Raw genomic sequence first — 13,511 nt, 5'->3', positions numbered from 1 at the left:
AATTTATTTTGACGTTGTGATCAAATTTTTTTATTTAATTTCTTTGAGTTATTGACCTCTGCGATTACTGCAAACGTCAGTAACTCAACCGTACAATTTCTGGTAGTGGGGGCCTGCGTCCGCGCTCGCCCCCTCCTTAAGTCAAAATGAATGAGCTTAGAATAGTTGCGCGGCCAAATGTCGGTGGTGACTTAAACGCTAAGGTAAAACGTCGCTTGGCTGTTACGAAACGTGATTGCGATATGAGTCCTCGGAAGGCGGCGGAATTTTATTTTATTTGCCATTCCGTCAGGGTTATTGGATGATCGGCAATATATCGAGTTTGTGTGCATTTGAAAGCTCTTTTTTCTCGTACTATCACCTGAAAATGTCGTAGGAAAATGTCATAGGAAACACTTTCAACAACCGCCACGTTCCTTAATTGTTATAACAAGAAATATATCACAGCGCCATTGAAATGAAAAGGCAACAAATGAAAATGAAAAGCCTACGACACCGGGAGTTCCCAGGCGGTCCCCCATCCAAGTACTATCCCGGCCCGACGATGCTTAACTTCCGTGATCAGACGAGAACGGGTGTGTTCATCGTGGTATGGCCGTAGACATTAGTAGGGGCAAATACGTGCAATTTATTTTGACGTTGTGATCAAATTTTTTTATTTAATTTCTTTGAGTTACTGACCTCTGCGATTACTGCAAACGTCAGTAACTCGACCGTACAATTTCTGGTAGTGGGGGCCTGCGTCCGCGCTCGCCCCCTCCTTAAGTCAAAATGAATGAGCTTAGAATAGTTGCGCGGCCAAATGTCGGTGGTGACTAAAACGCTAAGGTAAAACGTCGCTTGGCTGTTACGAAACGTGATTGCGATATGAGTCCTCGGAAGGCGGCGGAATTTTATTTTATTTGCCATTCCGTCAGGGTTATTGGATGATCGGCAATATATCGAGTTTGTATGCATTTGAAAGCTCTTTTTTCTCGTACTATCACCTGAAAATGTCGTAGGAAAATGTCATAGGAAACACTTTCAACAACCGCCACGTTCCTTAATTGTTATAACAAGAAATATATCACAGCGCCATTGAAATGAAAAGGCAACAAATGAAAATGAAAAGCCTACGACACCGGGAGTTCCCAGGCGGTTCCCCATCCAAGTACTATCCCGGCCCGACGATGCTTAACTTCCGTGAACAGAGGAGAACGGGTGTGTTCATCGTGGTATGGCCGTAGACATTAGTAGGGGCAAATACGTGCAATTTATTTTGACGTTGTGATCAAATTTTTTTATTTAATTTCTTTGAGTTATTGACCTCTGCGATTACTGCAAACGTCAGTAACTCAACCGTACAATTTCTGGTAGTGGGGGCCTGCGTCCGCGCTCGCCCCCTCCTTAAGTCAAAATGAATGAGCTTAGAATAGTTGCGCGGCCAAATGTCGGTGGTGACTTAAACGCTAAGGTAAAACCTCGCTTGGCTGTTGCGAAATGTGATTGCGATATAAGTCCTCGGAAGGCGGCGGAATTTTATTTTATTTGCCATTCCGTCAGGGTTATTGGATGATCGGCAATAGATCGAGTTTGTATGCATTTGAAAGCTCTTTTTTCTCGTACTATCACCTGAAAATGTCGTAGGAAAATGTCATAGGAAACACTTTCAACAACCGCCACGTTCCTTAATTGTTATAACAAGAAATATATCACAGCGCCATTGAAATGAAAAGGCAACAAATGAAAATGAAAAGCCTACGACACCGGGAGTTCCCAGGCGGTCCCCCATCCAAGTACTATCCCGGCCCGACGATGCTTAACTTCCGTGATCAGACGAGAACGGGTGTGTTCATCGTGGTATGGCCGTAGACATTAGTAGGGGCAAATACGTGCAATTTATTTTGACGTTGTGATCAAATTTTTTTATTTAATTTCTTTGAGTTACTGACCTCTGCGATTACTGCAAACGTCAGTAACTCGACCGTACAATTTCTGGTAGTGGGGGCCTGCGTCCGCGCTCGTCCCCCTCCTTAAGTCAAAATGAATGAGCTTAGAATTGTTGCGCGGCCAAATGTCGGTGGTGACTTAAACGCTAAGGTAAAACCTCGCTTGGCTGCTAAGAAACGTGATTGCAATATAAGTCCTCGGAAGGCGGCGGAATTTTATTTTATTTGCCATTCCGTCAGGGTTATTGGATGATCGGCAATAGATCGAGTTTGTATGCATTTGAAAGCTCTTTTTTCTCGTACTATCATCTGAAAATTTCGTAGGAAAATGTCATAGGAAACACTTTCAACAACCGCCACGTTCCTTAATTGTTATAACAAGAAATATATCACAGCGCCATTGAAATGAAAAGGCAACAAATGAAAATAAAAAGCCTACGACACCGGGAGTTCCCAGGCGGTCCCCCATCCAAGTACTATCCCGGCCCGACGATGCTTAACTTCCGTGATCAGACGAGAACGGGTGTGTTCATCGTGGTATGGCCGTAGACATTAGTAGGGGCAAATACGTGCAATTTATTTTGACGTTGTGATCAAATTTTTTTATTTAATTTCTTTGAGTTACTGACCTCTGCGATTACTGCAAACGTCACTAACTCGACCGTGCAATTTCTGGTAGTGGGGGCCTGCGTCCGCGCTCGCCCCCTCCTTAAGTCAAAATGAATGAGCTTAGAATAGTTGCGCGGCCAAATGTCGGTGGTGACTTAAACGCTAAGGTAAAACCTCGCTTGGCTGTTACGAAACGTGATTGCGATATAAGTCCTCGGAAGGCGGCGGAATTTTATTTTATTTGCCATTCCGTCAGGGTTATTGGATGATCGGCAATAGATCGAGTTTGTATGCATTTGAAAGCTCTTTTTTCTCGTACTATCACCTGAAAATGTCGTAGGAAAATGTCATAGGAAACACTTTCAACAACCGCCACGTTCCTTAATTGTTATAACAAGAAATATATCACAGCGCCATTGAAATGAAAAGGCAACAAATGAAAATGAAAAGCCTACGACACCGGGAGTTCCCAGGCGGTCCCCCATCCAAGTACTATCCCGGCCCGACGATGCTTAACTTCCGTGATCAGACGAGAACGGGTGTGTTCATCGTGGTATGGCCGTAGACATTAGTAGGGGCAAATACGTGCAATTTATTTTGACGTTGTGATCAAATTTTTTTATTTAATTTCTTTGAGTTACTGACCTCTGCGATTACTGCAAACGTCAGTAACTCGACCGTACAATTTCTGGTAGTGGGGGCCTGCGTCCGCGCTCGCCCCCTCCTTAAGTCAAAATGAATGAGCTTAGAATAGTTGCGCGGCCAAATGTCGGTGGTGACTTAAACGCTAAGGTAAAACCTCGCTTGGCTGTTACGAAACGTGATTGCGATATAAGTACTCGGAAGGCGGCGGAATTTTATTTTATTTGCCATTCCGTCAGGGTTATTGGATGATCGGCAATAGATCGAGTTTGTATGCATTTGAAAGCTCTTTTTTCTCGTACTATTACCTGAAAATGTCGTAGGAAAATGTCATAGGAAACACTTTCAACAACCGCCACGTTCCTTAATTGTTATAACAAGAAATATATCACAGCGCTATTGAAATGAAAAGGCAACAAATGAAAATGAAAAGCCTATGACACCGGGAGTTCCCAGGCGGTCCCCCATCCAAGTACTATCCCGGCCCGACGATGCTTAACTTCCGTGATCAGACGAGAACGGGTGTGTTCATCGTGGTATGGCCGTAGACATTAGTAGAGGCAAATACGTGCAATTTATTTTGACGTTGTGATCAAATTTTTTTATTTAATTTCTTTGAGTTACTGACCTCTGCGATTACTGCAAACGTCAGTAACTCGACCGTACAATTTCTGGTAGTGGGGGCCTGCGTCCGCGCTCGCCCCCTCCTTAAGTCAAAATGAATGAGCTTAGAATAGTTGCGCGGCCAAATGTCGGTGGTGACTTAAACGCTAAGGTAAAACCTCGCTTGGCTGTTACGAAACGTGATTGCGATATAAGTACTCGGAAGGCGGCGGAATTTTATTTTATTTGCCATTCCGTCAGGGTTATTGGATGATCGGCAATAGATCGAGTTTGTATGCATTTGAAAGCTCTTTTTTCTCGTACTATTACCTGAAAATGTCGTAGGAAAATGTCATAGGAAACACTTTCAACAACCGCCACGTTCCTTAATTGTTATAACAAGAAATATATCACAGCACCATTGAAATGAAAAGGCAACAAATGAAAATGAAAAGCCTACGACACCGGGAGTTCCCAGGCGGTCCCCCATCCAATTACTATCCCGGCCCGACGATGCTTAACTTCCGTGATCAGACGAGAACGGGTGTGTTCATCGTGGTATGGCCGTAGACATTAGTAGGGGCAAATACGTGCAATTTATTTTGACGTTGTGATCAAATTTTTTTATTTAATTTCTTTGAGTTACTGACCTCTGCGATTACTGCAAACGTCAGTAACTCGACCGTACAATTTCTGGTAGTGGGGGCCTGCGTCCGCGCTTGCCCCCTCCTTAAGTCAAAATGAATGAGCTTAGAATAGTTGCGCGGCCAAATGTCGGTGATGACTTAAACGCTAAGGTAAAACCTCGCTTGGCTGTTACGAAACGTGATTGCGATATAAGTCCTCGGAAGGCGGCGGAATTTTATTTTATTTGCCATTCCGTCAGGGTTATTGGATGATCGGCAATAGATCGAATTTGTATGCATTTGAAAGCTCTTTTTTCTCGTACTATCACCTGAAAATGTCGTGGAAAAATGTCATAGGAAACACTTTCAACAACCGCCACGTTCCTTAATTGTTATAACAAGAAATATATCACAGCGCCATTGAAATGAAAAGGCAACAAATGAAAATGAAAAGCCTACGACACCGGGAGTTCCCAGGCGGTCCCCCATCCAAGTACTATCCCGGCCCGACGATGCTTAACTTCCGTGATCAGACGAGAACGGGTGTGTTCATCGTGGTATGGCCGTAGACATTAGTAGTGGCAAATACGTGCAATTTATTTTGACGTTGTGATCAAATTTTTTTATTTAATTTCTTTGAGTTACTGACCTCTGCGATTACTGCAAACGTCAGTAACTCGACCGTACAATTTCTGGTAGTGGGGGCCTGCGTCCGCGCTCGCCCCCTCCTTAAGTCAAAATGAATGAGCTTAGAATAGTTGCGCGGCCAAATGTCCGTGGTGACTTAAACGCTAAGGTAAAACCTCGCTTGGCTGTTACGAAACGTGATTGCGATACAAGTACTCGGAAGGCGGCGGAATTTTATTTTATTTGCCATTCCGTCAGGGTTATTGGATGATCGGCAATAGATCGAGTTTGTATGCATTTGAAAGCTCTTTTTTCTCGTACTATTACCTGAAAATGTCGTAGGAAAATGTCATAGGAAACACTTTCAACAACCGCCACGTTCCTTAATTGTTATAACAAGAAATATATCACAGCGCCATTGAAATGAAAAGGCAACAAATGAAAATGAAAAGCCTACGACACCGGGAGTTCCCAGGCGGTCCCCCATCCAAGTACTATCCCGGCCCGACGATGCTTAACTTCCGTGATCAGACGAGAACGGGTGTGTTCATCGTGGTATGGCCGTAGACATTAGTAGGGGCAAATACGTGCAATTTATTTTGACGTTGTGATCAAATTTTTTTATTTAATTTCTTTGAGTTACTGACCTCTGCGATTACTGCAAACGTCAGTAACTCGACCGTACAATTTCTGGTAGTGGGGGCCTGCGTCCGCGCTCGCTTCCTCCTTAAGTCAAAATGAATGAGGTTAGAATAGTTGCGCGGCCAAATGTCGGTGGTGACTTAAACGCTAAGGTAAAACCTCGCTTGGCTGTTACGAAACGTGATTGCGATATAAGTCCTCGGAAGGCGGCGGAATTTTATTTTATTTGCCATTCCGTCAGGGTTATTGGATGATCGGCAATAGATCGAGTTTGTATGCATTTGAAAGCTCTTTTTTCTCGTACTATCACCTGAAAATGTCGTAGGAAAATGTCATAGGAAACACTTTCAACAACCGCCACGTTCCTTAATTGTTATAACAAGAAATATATCACAGCGCCATTGAAATGAAAAGGCAACAAATGAAAATGAAAAGCCTACGACACCGGGAGTTCCCAGGCGGTCCCCCATCCAAGTACTATCCCGGCCCGACGATGCTTAACTTCCGTGATCAGACGAGAACGGGTGTGTTCATCGTGGTATGGCCGTAGACATTAGTAGGGGCAAATACGTGCAATTTATTTTGACGTTGTGATCAAATTTTTTTATTTAATTTCTTTGAGTTACTGACCTCTGCGATTACTGCAAACGTCAGTAACTCGACCGTACAATTTCTGGTAGTGGGGGCCTGCGTCCGCGCTCGCCCCCTCCTTAAGTCAAAATAAATGAGCTTAGAATAGTTGCGCGGCCAAATGTCGGTGGTGACTTAAACGCTAAGGTAAAACCTCGCTTGGCTGTTACGAAACGTGATTGCGATATAAGTCCTCGGAAGGCGGCGGAATTTTATTTTATTTGCCATTCCGTCAGGGTTATTGGATGATCGGCAATAGATCGAGTTTGTATGCATTTGAAAGCTCTTTTTTCTCGTACTATTACCTGAAAATGTCGTAGGAAAATGTCATAGGAAACACTTTCAACAACCGCCACGTTCCTTAATTGTTATAACAAGAAATATATCACAGCGCCATTGAAATGAAAAGGCAACAAATGAAAATGAAAAGCCTACGACACCGGGAGTTCCCACGCGGTCCCCCATCCAAGTACTATCCCGGCCCGACGATGCTTAACTTCCGTGATCAGACGAGAACGGGTGTGTTCATCGTGGTATGGCCGTAGACATTAGTAGGGGCAAATACGTGCAATTTATTTTGACGTTGTGATCAAATTTTTTTATTTAATTTCTTTGAGTTACTGACCTCTGCGATTACTGCAAACGTCAGTAACTCGACCGTACAATTTCTGGTAGTGGGGGCCTGCGTCCGCGCTCGCCCCCTCCTTAAGTCAAAATGAATGAGCTTAGAATAGTTGCGCGGCCAAATGTCGGTGGTGACTTAAACGCTAAGGTAAAACCTCGCTTGGCTGTTACGAAACGTGATTGCGATATAAGTCCTCGGAAGGCGGCGGAATTTTATTTTATTTGCCATTCCGTCAGGGTTATTGGATGATCGGCAGTAGATCGAGTTTGTATGCATTTGAAAGCTCTTTTTTCTCGTACTATCACCTGAAAATGTCGTAGGAAAATGTCATAGGAAACACTTTCAACAACCGCCACGTTCCTTAATTGTTATAACAAGAAATATATCACAGCGCCATTGAAATGAAAAGGCAACAAATGAAAATGAAAAGCCTACGACACCGGGAGTTCCCAGGCGGTCCCCCATCCAAGTACTATCCCGGCCCGACGATGCTTAACTTCCGTGATCAGACGAGAACGGGTGTGTTCATCGTGGTATGGCCGTAGACATTAGTAGGGGCAAATACGTGCAATTTATTTTGACGTTGTGATCAAATTTTTTTATTTAATTTCTTTGAGTTACTGACCTCTGCGATTACTGCAAACGTCAGTAACTCGACCGTACAATTTCTGGTAGTGGGGGCCTGCGTCCGCGCTCGCCCCCTCCTTAAGTCAAAATGAATGAGCTTAGAATAGTTGCGCGGCCAAATGTCGGTGGTGACTTAAACGCTAAGGTAAAACCTCGCTTGGCTGTTACGAAACGTGATTGCGATATAAGTCCTCGGAAGGCGGCGGAATTTTATTTTATTTGCCATTCCGTCAGGGTTATTGGATGATCGGAAATAGATCGAGTTTGTATGCATTTGAAAGCTCTTTTTTCTCGTACTATCACCTGAAAATGTCGTAGGAAAATGTCATAGGAAACACTTTCAACAACCGCCACGTTCCTTAATTGTTATAACAAGAAATATATCACAGCGCCATTGAAATGAAAAGGCAACAAATGAAAATGAAAAGCCTACGACACCGGGAGTTCCCAGGCGGTCCCCCATCCAAGTACTATCCCGGCCCGACGATGCTTAACTTCCGTGATCAGACGAGAACGGGTGTGTTCATCGTGGTATGGCCGTAGACATTAGTGGGGGCAAATACGTGCAATTTATTTTGACGTTGTGATCAATTTTTTTTATTTAATTTCTTTGAGTTACTGACCTCTGCGATTACTGCAAACGTCAGTAACTCGACCGTACAATTTCTGGTAGTGGGGGCCTGCGTCCGCGCTCGCCCCCTCCTTAAGTCAAAATGAATGAGCTTAGAATAGTTGCGCGGCCAAATGTCGGTGGTGACTTAAACGCTAAGGTAAAACCTCGCTTGGCTGTTACGAAACGTGATTGCGATATAAGTCCTCGGAAGGCGGCGGAATTTTATTTTATTTGCCATTCCGTCAGGGTTATTGGATGATCGGCAATAGATCGAGTTTGTATGCATTTGAAAGCTCTTTTTTCTCGTACTATCACCTGAAAATGTCGTAGGAAAATGTCATAGGAAACACTTTCAACAACCGCCACGTTCCTTAATTGTTATAACAAGAAATATATCACAGCGCCATTGAAATGAAAAGGCAACAAATGAAAATGAAAAGCCTACGACACCGGGAGTTCCCAGGCGGTCCCCCATCCAAGTACTATCCCGGCCCGACGATGCTTAACTTCCGTGATCAGAGGAGAACGGGTGTGTTCATCGTGGTATGGCCGTAGACATTAGTAGTGGCAAATACGTGCAATTTATTTTGACGTTGTGATCAAATTTTTTTATTTAATTTCTTTGAGTTACTGACCTCTGCGATTACTGCAAACGTCAGTAACTCGACCGTACAATTTCTGGTAGTGGGGGCCTGCGTCCGCGCTCGCCCCCTCCTTAAGTCAAAATGAATGAGCTTAGAATAGTTGCGCGGCCAAATGTCGGTGGTGACTTAAACGCTAAGGTAAAACCTCGCTTGGCTGTTACGAAACGTGATTGCGATATAAGTACTCGGAAGGCGGCGGAATTTTATTTTATTTGCCATTCCGTCAGGGTTATTGGATGATCGGCAATAGATCGAGTTTGTATGCATTTGAAAGCTCTTTTTTCTCGTACTATTACCTGAAAATGTCGTAGGAAAATGTCATAGGAAACACTTTCAACAACCGCCACGTTCCTTAATTGTTATAACAAGAAATATATCACAGCGCCATTGAAATGAAAAGGCAACAAATGAAAATGAAAAGCCTACGACACCGGGAGTTCCCAGGCGGTCCCCCATCCAAGTACTATCCCGGCCCGACGATGCTTAACTTCCGTGATCAGACGAGAACGGGTGTGTTCATCGTGGTATGGCCGTAGACATTAGTAGTGGCAAATACGTGCAATTTATTTTGACGTTGTGATCAAATTTTTTTATTTAATTTCTTTGAGTTACTGACCTCTGCGATTACTGCAAACGTCAGTAACTCGACCGTACAATTTCTGGAAGTGGGGGCCTGCGTCCGCGCTCGCCCCCTCCTTAAGTCAAAATGAATGAGCTTAGAATAGTTGCGCGGCCAAATGTCGGTGGTGACTTAAACGCTAAGGTAAAACCTCGCTTGGCTGTTACGAAACGTGATTGCGATATAAGTCCTCGGAAGGCGGCGGAATTTTATTTTATTTGCCATTCCGTCAGGGTTATTGGATGATCGGCAATAGATCGAGTTTGTATGCATTTGAAAGCTCTTTTTTCTCGTACTATCACCTGAAAATGTCGTAGGAAAATGTCATAGGAAACACTTTCAACAACCGCCACGTTCCTTAATTGTTATAACAAGAAATATATCACAGCGCCATTGAAATGAAAAGGCAACAAATGAAAATGAAAAGCCTACGACACCGGGAGTTCCCAGGCGGTCCCCCATCCAAGTACTATCCCGGCCCGACGATGCTTAACTTCCGTGATCAGACGAGAACGGGTGTGTTCATCGTGGTATGGCCGTAGACATTAGTAGGGGCAAATACGTGCAATTTATTTTGACGTTGTGATCAAATTTTTTTATTTAATTTCTTTGAGTTACTGACCTCTGCGATTACTGCAAACGTCAGTAACTCGACCGTACAATTTCTGGTAGTGGGGGCCTGCGTCCGCGCTCGCCCCCTCCTTAAGTCAAAATGAATGAGCTTAGAATAGTTGCGCGGCCAAATGTCGGTGGTGACTTAAACGCTAAGGTAAAACCTCGCTTGGCTGTTACGAAACGTGATTGCGATATAAGTCCTCGGAAGGCGGCGGAATTTTATTTTATTTGCCATTCCGTCAGGGTTATTGGATGATCGGAAATAGATCGAGTTTGTATGCATTTGAAAGCTCTTTTTTCTCGTACTATCACCTGAAAATGTCGTAGGAAAATGTCATAGGAAACACTTTCAACAACCGCCACGTTCCTTAATTGTTATAACAAGAAATATATCACAGCGCCATTGAAATGAAAAGGCAACAAATGAAAATGAAAAGCCTACGACACCGGGAGTTCCCAGGCGGTCCCCCATCCAAGTACTATCCCGGCCCGACGATGCTTAACTTCCGTGATCAGACGAGAACGGGTGTGTTCATCGTGGTATGGCCGTAGACATTAGTAGTGGCAAATACGTGCAATTTATTTTGACGTTGTGATCAAATTTTTTTATTTAATTTCTTTGAGTTACTGACCTCTGCGATTACTGCAAACGTCAGTAACTCGACCGTACAATTTCTGGTAGTGGGGGCCTGCGTCCGCGCTCGCCCCCTCCTTAAGTCAAAATGAATGAGCTTAGAATAGTTGCGCGGCCAAATGTCGGTGGTGACTTAAACGCTAAGGTAAAACCTCGCTGTTAGCTGCCGTAGGCTGTTACGAAACGTGATTGCGATATAAGTCCTCGGAAGGCGGCGGAATTTTATTTTATTTGCCATTTCGTCAGGGTTATTGGATGATCGGCAATAGATCGAGTTTGTATGCATTTGAAAGCTCCTTTTTCTCGTACTATCACCTGAAAATGTCGTAGGAAAATGTCATAGGAAACACTTTCAACAACCGCCACGTTCCTTAATTGTTATAACAAGAAATATATCACAGCGCCATTGAAATGAAAAGGCAACAAATGAAAATGAAAAGCCTACGACACCGGGAGTTCCCAGGCGGTCCCCCATCCAAGTACTATCCCGGCCCGACGATGCTTAACTTCCGTGATCAGACGAGAACGGGTGTGTTCATCGTGGTATGGCCGTAGACATTAGTAGGGGCAAATACGTGCAATTTATTTTGACGTTGTGATCAAATTTTTTTATTTAATTTCTTTGAGTTACTGACCTCTGCGATTATTGCAAACGTCAGTAACTCGACCGTACAATTTCTGGTAGTGGGGGCCTGCGTCCGCGCTCGCCCCCTCCTTAAGTCAAAATGAATGAGCTTAGAATAGTTGCGCGGCCGAATGTCGGTGGTGACTTAAACGCTAAGGTAAAACCTCGCTTGGCTGTTACGAAACGTGATTGCGATATAAGTCCTCGGAAGGCGGCGGAATTTTATTTTATTTACCATTCCGTCAGGGTTATTGGATGATCGGCAATAGATCGAGTTTGTATGCATTTGAAAGCTCTTTTTTCTCGTACTATCACCTGAAAATGTCGTAGGAAAATGTCATAGGAAACACTTTCAACAACCGCCACGTTCCTTAATTGTTATAACAAGAAATATATCACAGCGCCATTGAAATGAAGAGGCAACAAATGAAAATGAAAAGCCTACGACACCGGGAGTTCCCAGGCGGGTCCCCATCCAAGTACTATCCCGGCCCGACGATGCTTAACTTCCGTGATCAGACGAGAACGGGTGTGTTCATCGTGGTATGGCCGTAGACATTAGTAGGGGCAAATACGTGCAATTTATTTTGACGTTGTGATCAAATTTTTTTATTTAATTTCTTTGAGTTACTGACCTCTGCGATTACTGCAAACGTCAGTAACTCGACCGTACAATTTCTGGTAGTGGGGGCCTGCGTCCGCGCTTGCCCCCTCCTTAAGTCAAAATGAATGAGCTTAGAATAGTTGCGCGGCCAAATGTCGGTGGTGACTTAAACGCTAAGGTAAAACCTCGCTTGGCTGTTACGAAACGTGATTGCGATATAAGTCCTCGGAAGGCGGCGGAATTTTATTTTATTTGCCATTCCGTCAGGGTTATTGGATGATCGGCAATAGATCGAGTTTGTATGCATTTGAAAGCTCTTTTTTCTCGTACTATAACCTGAAAATGTCGTAGGAAAATGTCATAGGAAACACTTTCAACAACCGCCACGTTCCTTAATTGTTATAACAAGAAATATATCACAGCGCCATTGAAATGAAAAGGCAACAAATGAAAATGAAAAGCCTACGACACCGGGAGTTCCCAGGCGGTCCCCCATCCAAGTACTATCCCGGCCCGACGATGCTTAACTTCCGTGATCTGACGAGAACGGGTGTGTTCATCGTGGTATGGCCGTAGACATTAGTAGGGGCAAATACGTGCAATTTATTTTGACGTTGTGATCAAATTTTTTTATTTAATTTCTTTGAGATACTCACCTCTGCGATTACTGCAAACGTCAGTAACTCGACCGTACAATTTCTGGTAGTGGGGGCCTGCGTCCGCGCTCGCCCCCTCCTTAAGTCAAAATGAATGAGCTTAGAATAGTTGCCCGGCCAAATGTCGGTGGTGACTTAAACGCTAAGGTTAAACCTCGCTTGGCTGTTACGAAACGTGATTGCGATATAAGTCCTCGGAAGGCGGCGGAATTTTATTTTATTTGCCATTCCGTCAGGGTTATTGGATGATCGGCAATAGATCGAGTTTGTATGCATTTGAAAGCTCTTTTTTCTCGTACTATCACCTGAAAATGTCGTAGGAAAATGTCATAGGAAACACTTTCAACAACCGCCACGTTCCTTAATTGTTATGACAAGAAATATATCACAGCGCCATTGAAATGAAAAGGCAACAAATGAAAATGAAAAGCCTACGACACCGGGAGTTCCCAGGCGGTCCCCCATCCAAGTACTATCCCGGCCCGACGATGCTTAACTTCCGTGATCAGACGAGAACGGGTGTGTTCATCGTGGTATGGCCGTAGACATTAGTAGGGGCAAATACGTGCAATTTATTTTGACGTTGTGATCAAATTTTTTTATTTAATTTCTTTGAGTTACTGACCTCTGCGATTACTGCAAACGTCAGTAACTCGACCGTACAATTTCTGGTAGTGGGGGCCTGCGTCCCGGCTCGTCCCCCTCCTTAAGTCAAAATGAATGAGCTTAGAATAGTTGCGCGGCCAAATGTCGGTGGTGACTTAAACGCTAAGGTAAAACCTCGCTTGGCTGTTACGAAACGTGATTGCGATATAAGTCCTCGGAAGGCGGCGGAATTTTATTTTATTTCCCATTCCGTCAGGGTTATTGGATGATCGGCAATAGATCGAGTTTGTATGCATTTGAAAGCTCTTTTTTCTCGTACTATTACCTGAAAATGTC

At 43.9% G+C, this 13,511-nt stretch overlaps 21 non-coding genes across 21 annotated transcripts; all 21 read right to left on the bottom strand.

The window, feature by feature from the left end:
- Window positions 1-484: 484 nt before the first annotated feature.
- LOC130658593 (5S ribosomal RNA) lies at window positions 485-603 on the bottom strand. Its single transcript, XR_008985807.1, has one exon. It is a non-coding gene; the product is annotated as a 5S ribosomal RNA (ribosomal RNA).
- A 506-nt stretch (window positions 604-1,109) lies between these two features.
- LOC130659288 (5S ribosomal RNA) lies at window positions 1,110-1,228 on the bottom strand. The gene has a single exon (XR_008986500.1). It is a non-coding gene; the product is annotated as a 5S ribosomal RNA (ribosomal RNA).
- A 506-nt stretch (window positions 1,229-1,734) lies between these two features.
- On the bottom strand, window positions 1,735-1,853 carry LOC130658592 (5S ribosomal RNA). The gene has a single exon (XR_008985806.1). It is a non-coding gene; the product is annotated as a 5S ribosomal RNA (ribosomal RNA).
- Window positions 1,854-2,360: 507 nt separating this feature from the next.
- On the bottom strand, window positions 2,361-2,479 carry LOC130658591 (5S ribosomal RNA). Its single transcript, XR_008985805.1, has one exon. It is a non-coding gene; the product is annotated as a 5S ribosomal RNA (ribosomal RNA).
- Window positions 2,480-2,985: 506 nt separating this feature from the next.
- LOC130658590 (5S ribosomal RNA) lies at window positions 2,986-3,104 on the bottom strand. Its single transcript, XR_008985803.1, has one exon. It is a non-coding gene; the product is annotated as a 5S ribosomal RNA (ribosomal RNA).
- Window positions 3,105-3,610: 506 nt separating this feature from the next.
- Window positions 3,611-3,729, bottom strand: LOC130658981 (5S ribosomal RNA). The gene has a single exon (XR_008986193.1). It is a non-coding gene; the product is annotated as a 5S ribosomal RNA (ribosomal RNA).
- A 506-nt stretch (window positions 3,730-4,235) lies between these two features.
- Window positions 4,236-4,354, bottom strand: LOC130659111 (5S ribosomal RNA). The gene has a single exon (XR_008986323.1). It is a non-coding gene; the product is annotated as a 5S ribosomal RNA (ribosomal RNA).
- A 506-nt stretch (window positions 4,355-4,860) lies between these two features.
- Window positions 4,861-4,979, bottom strand: LOC130658589 (5S ribosomal RNA). The gene has a single exon (XR_008985802.1). It is a non-coding gene; the product is annotated as a 5S ribosomal RNA (ribosomal RNA).
- A 506-nt stretch (window positions 4,980-5,485) lies between these two features.
- Window positions 5,486-5,604, bottom strand: LOC130658588 (5S ribosomal RNA). Its single transcript, XR_008985801.1, has one exon. It is a non-coding gene; the product is annotated as a 5S ribosomal RNA (ribosomal RNA).
- Window positions 5,605-6,110: 506 nt separating this feature from the next.
- On the bottom strand, window positions 6,111-6,229 carry LOC130658587 (5S ribosomal RNA). The gene has a single exon (XR_008985800.1). It is a non-coding gene; the product is annotated as a 5S ribosomal RNA (ribosomal RNA).
- A 506-nt stretch (window positions 6,230-6,735) lies between these two features.
- On the bottom strand, window positions 6,736-6,854 carry LOC130658794 (5S ribosomal RNA). The gene has a single exon (XR_008986007.1). It is a non-coding gene; the product is annotated as a 5S ribosomal RNA (ribosomal RNA).
- A 506-nt stretch (window positions 6,855-7,360) lies between these two features.
- LOC130658585 (5S ribosomal RNA) lies at window positions 7,361-7,479 on the bottom strand. The gene has a single exon (XR_008985799.1). It is a non-coding gene; the product is annotated as a 5S ribosomal RNA (ribosomal RNA).
- Window positions 7,480-7,985: 506 nt separating this feature from the next.
- On the bottom strand, window positions 7,986-8,104 carry LOC130658583 (5S ribosomal RNA). The gene has a single exon (XR_008985797.1). It is a non-coding gene; the product is annotated as a 5S ribosomal RNA (ribosomal RNA).
- Window positions 8,105-8,610: 506 nt separating this feature from the next.
- LOC130658876 (5S ribosomal RNA) lies at window positions 8,611-8,729 on the bottom strand. Its single transcript, XR_008986088.1, has one exon. It is a non-coding gene; the product is annotated as a 5S ribosomal RNA (ribosomal RNA).
- Window positions 8,730-9,235: 506 nt separating this feature from the next.
- LOC130658582 (5S ribosomal RNA) lies at window positions 9,236-9,354 on the bottom strand. Its single transcript, XR_008985796.1, has one exon. It is a non-coding gene; the product is annotated as a 5S ribosomal RNA (ribosomal RNA).
- A 506-nt stretch (window positions 9,355-9,860) lies between these two features.
- Window positions 9,861-9,979, bottom strand: LOC130658581 (5S ribosomal RNA). Its single transcript, XR_008985795.1, has one exon. It is a non-coding gene; the product is annotated as a 5S ribosomal RNA (ribosomal RNA).
- A 506-nt stretch (window positions 9,980-10,485) lies between these two features.
- LOC130658580 (5S ribosomal RNA) lies at window positions 10,486-10,604 on the bottom strand. The gene has a single exon (XR_008985794.1). It is a non-coding gene; the product is annotated as a 5S ribosomal RNA (ribosomal RNA).
- Window positions 10,605-11,122: 518 nt separating this feature from the next.
- LOC130658579 (5S ribosomal RNA) lies at window positions 11,123-11,241 on the bottom strand. The gene has a single exon (XR_008985792.1). It is a non-coding gene; the product is annotated as a 5S ribosomal RNA (ribosomal RNA).
- Window positions 11,242-11,747: 506 nt separating this feature from the next.
- Window positions 11,748-11,866, bottom strand: LOC130659099 (5S ribosomal RNA). The gene has a single exon (XR_008986311.1). It is a non-coding gene; the product is annotated as a 5S ribosomal RNA (ribosomal RNA).
- Window positions 11,867-12,372: 506 nt separating this feature from the next.
- On the bottom strand, window positions 12,373-12,491 carry LOC130660932 (5S ribosomal RNA). The gene has a single exon (XR_008988128.1). It is a non-coding gene; the product is annotated as a 5S ribosomal RNA (ribosomal RNA).
- Window positions 12,492-12,997: 506 nt separating this feature from the next.
- Window positions 12,998-13,116, bottom strand: LOC130658578 (5S ribosomal RNA). The gene has a single exon (XR_008985791.1). It is a non-coding gene; the product is annotated as a 5S ribosomal RNA (ribosomal RNA).
- Between the last annotated feature and the right edge of the window lie 395 nt (window positions 13,117-13,511).

This window comes from Hydractinia symbiolongicarpus, chromosome 9 (assembly GCF_029227915.1).
Source record: "Hydractinia symbiolongicarpus strain clone_291-10 chromosome 9, HSymV2.1, whole genome shotgun sequence".
NCBI lineage: Eukaryota > Metazoa > Cnidaria > Hydrozoa > Anthoathecata > Hydractiniidae > Hydractinia > Hydractinia symbiolongicarpus.
The sequence above is the reverse complement of the archived record's forward strand: the minus strand, read 5'-3'. Positions and strand labels throughout refer to the sequence as shown.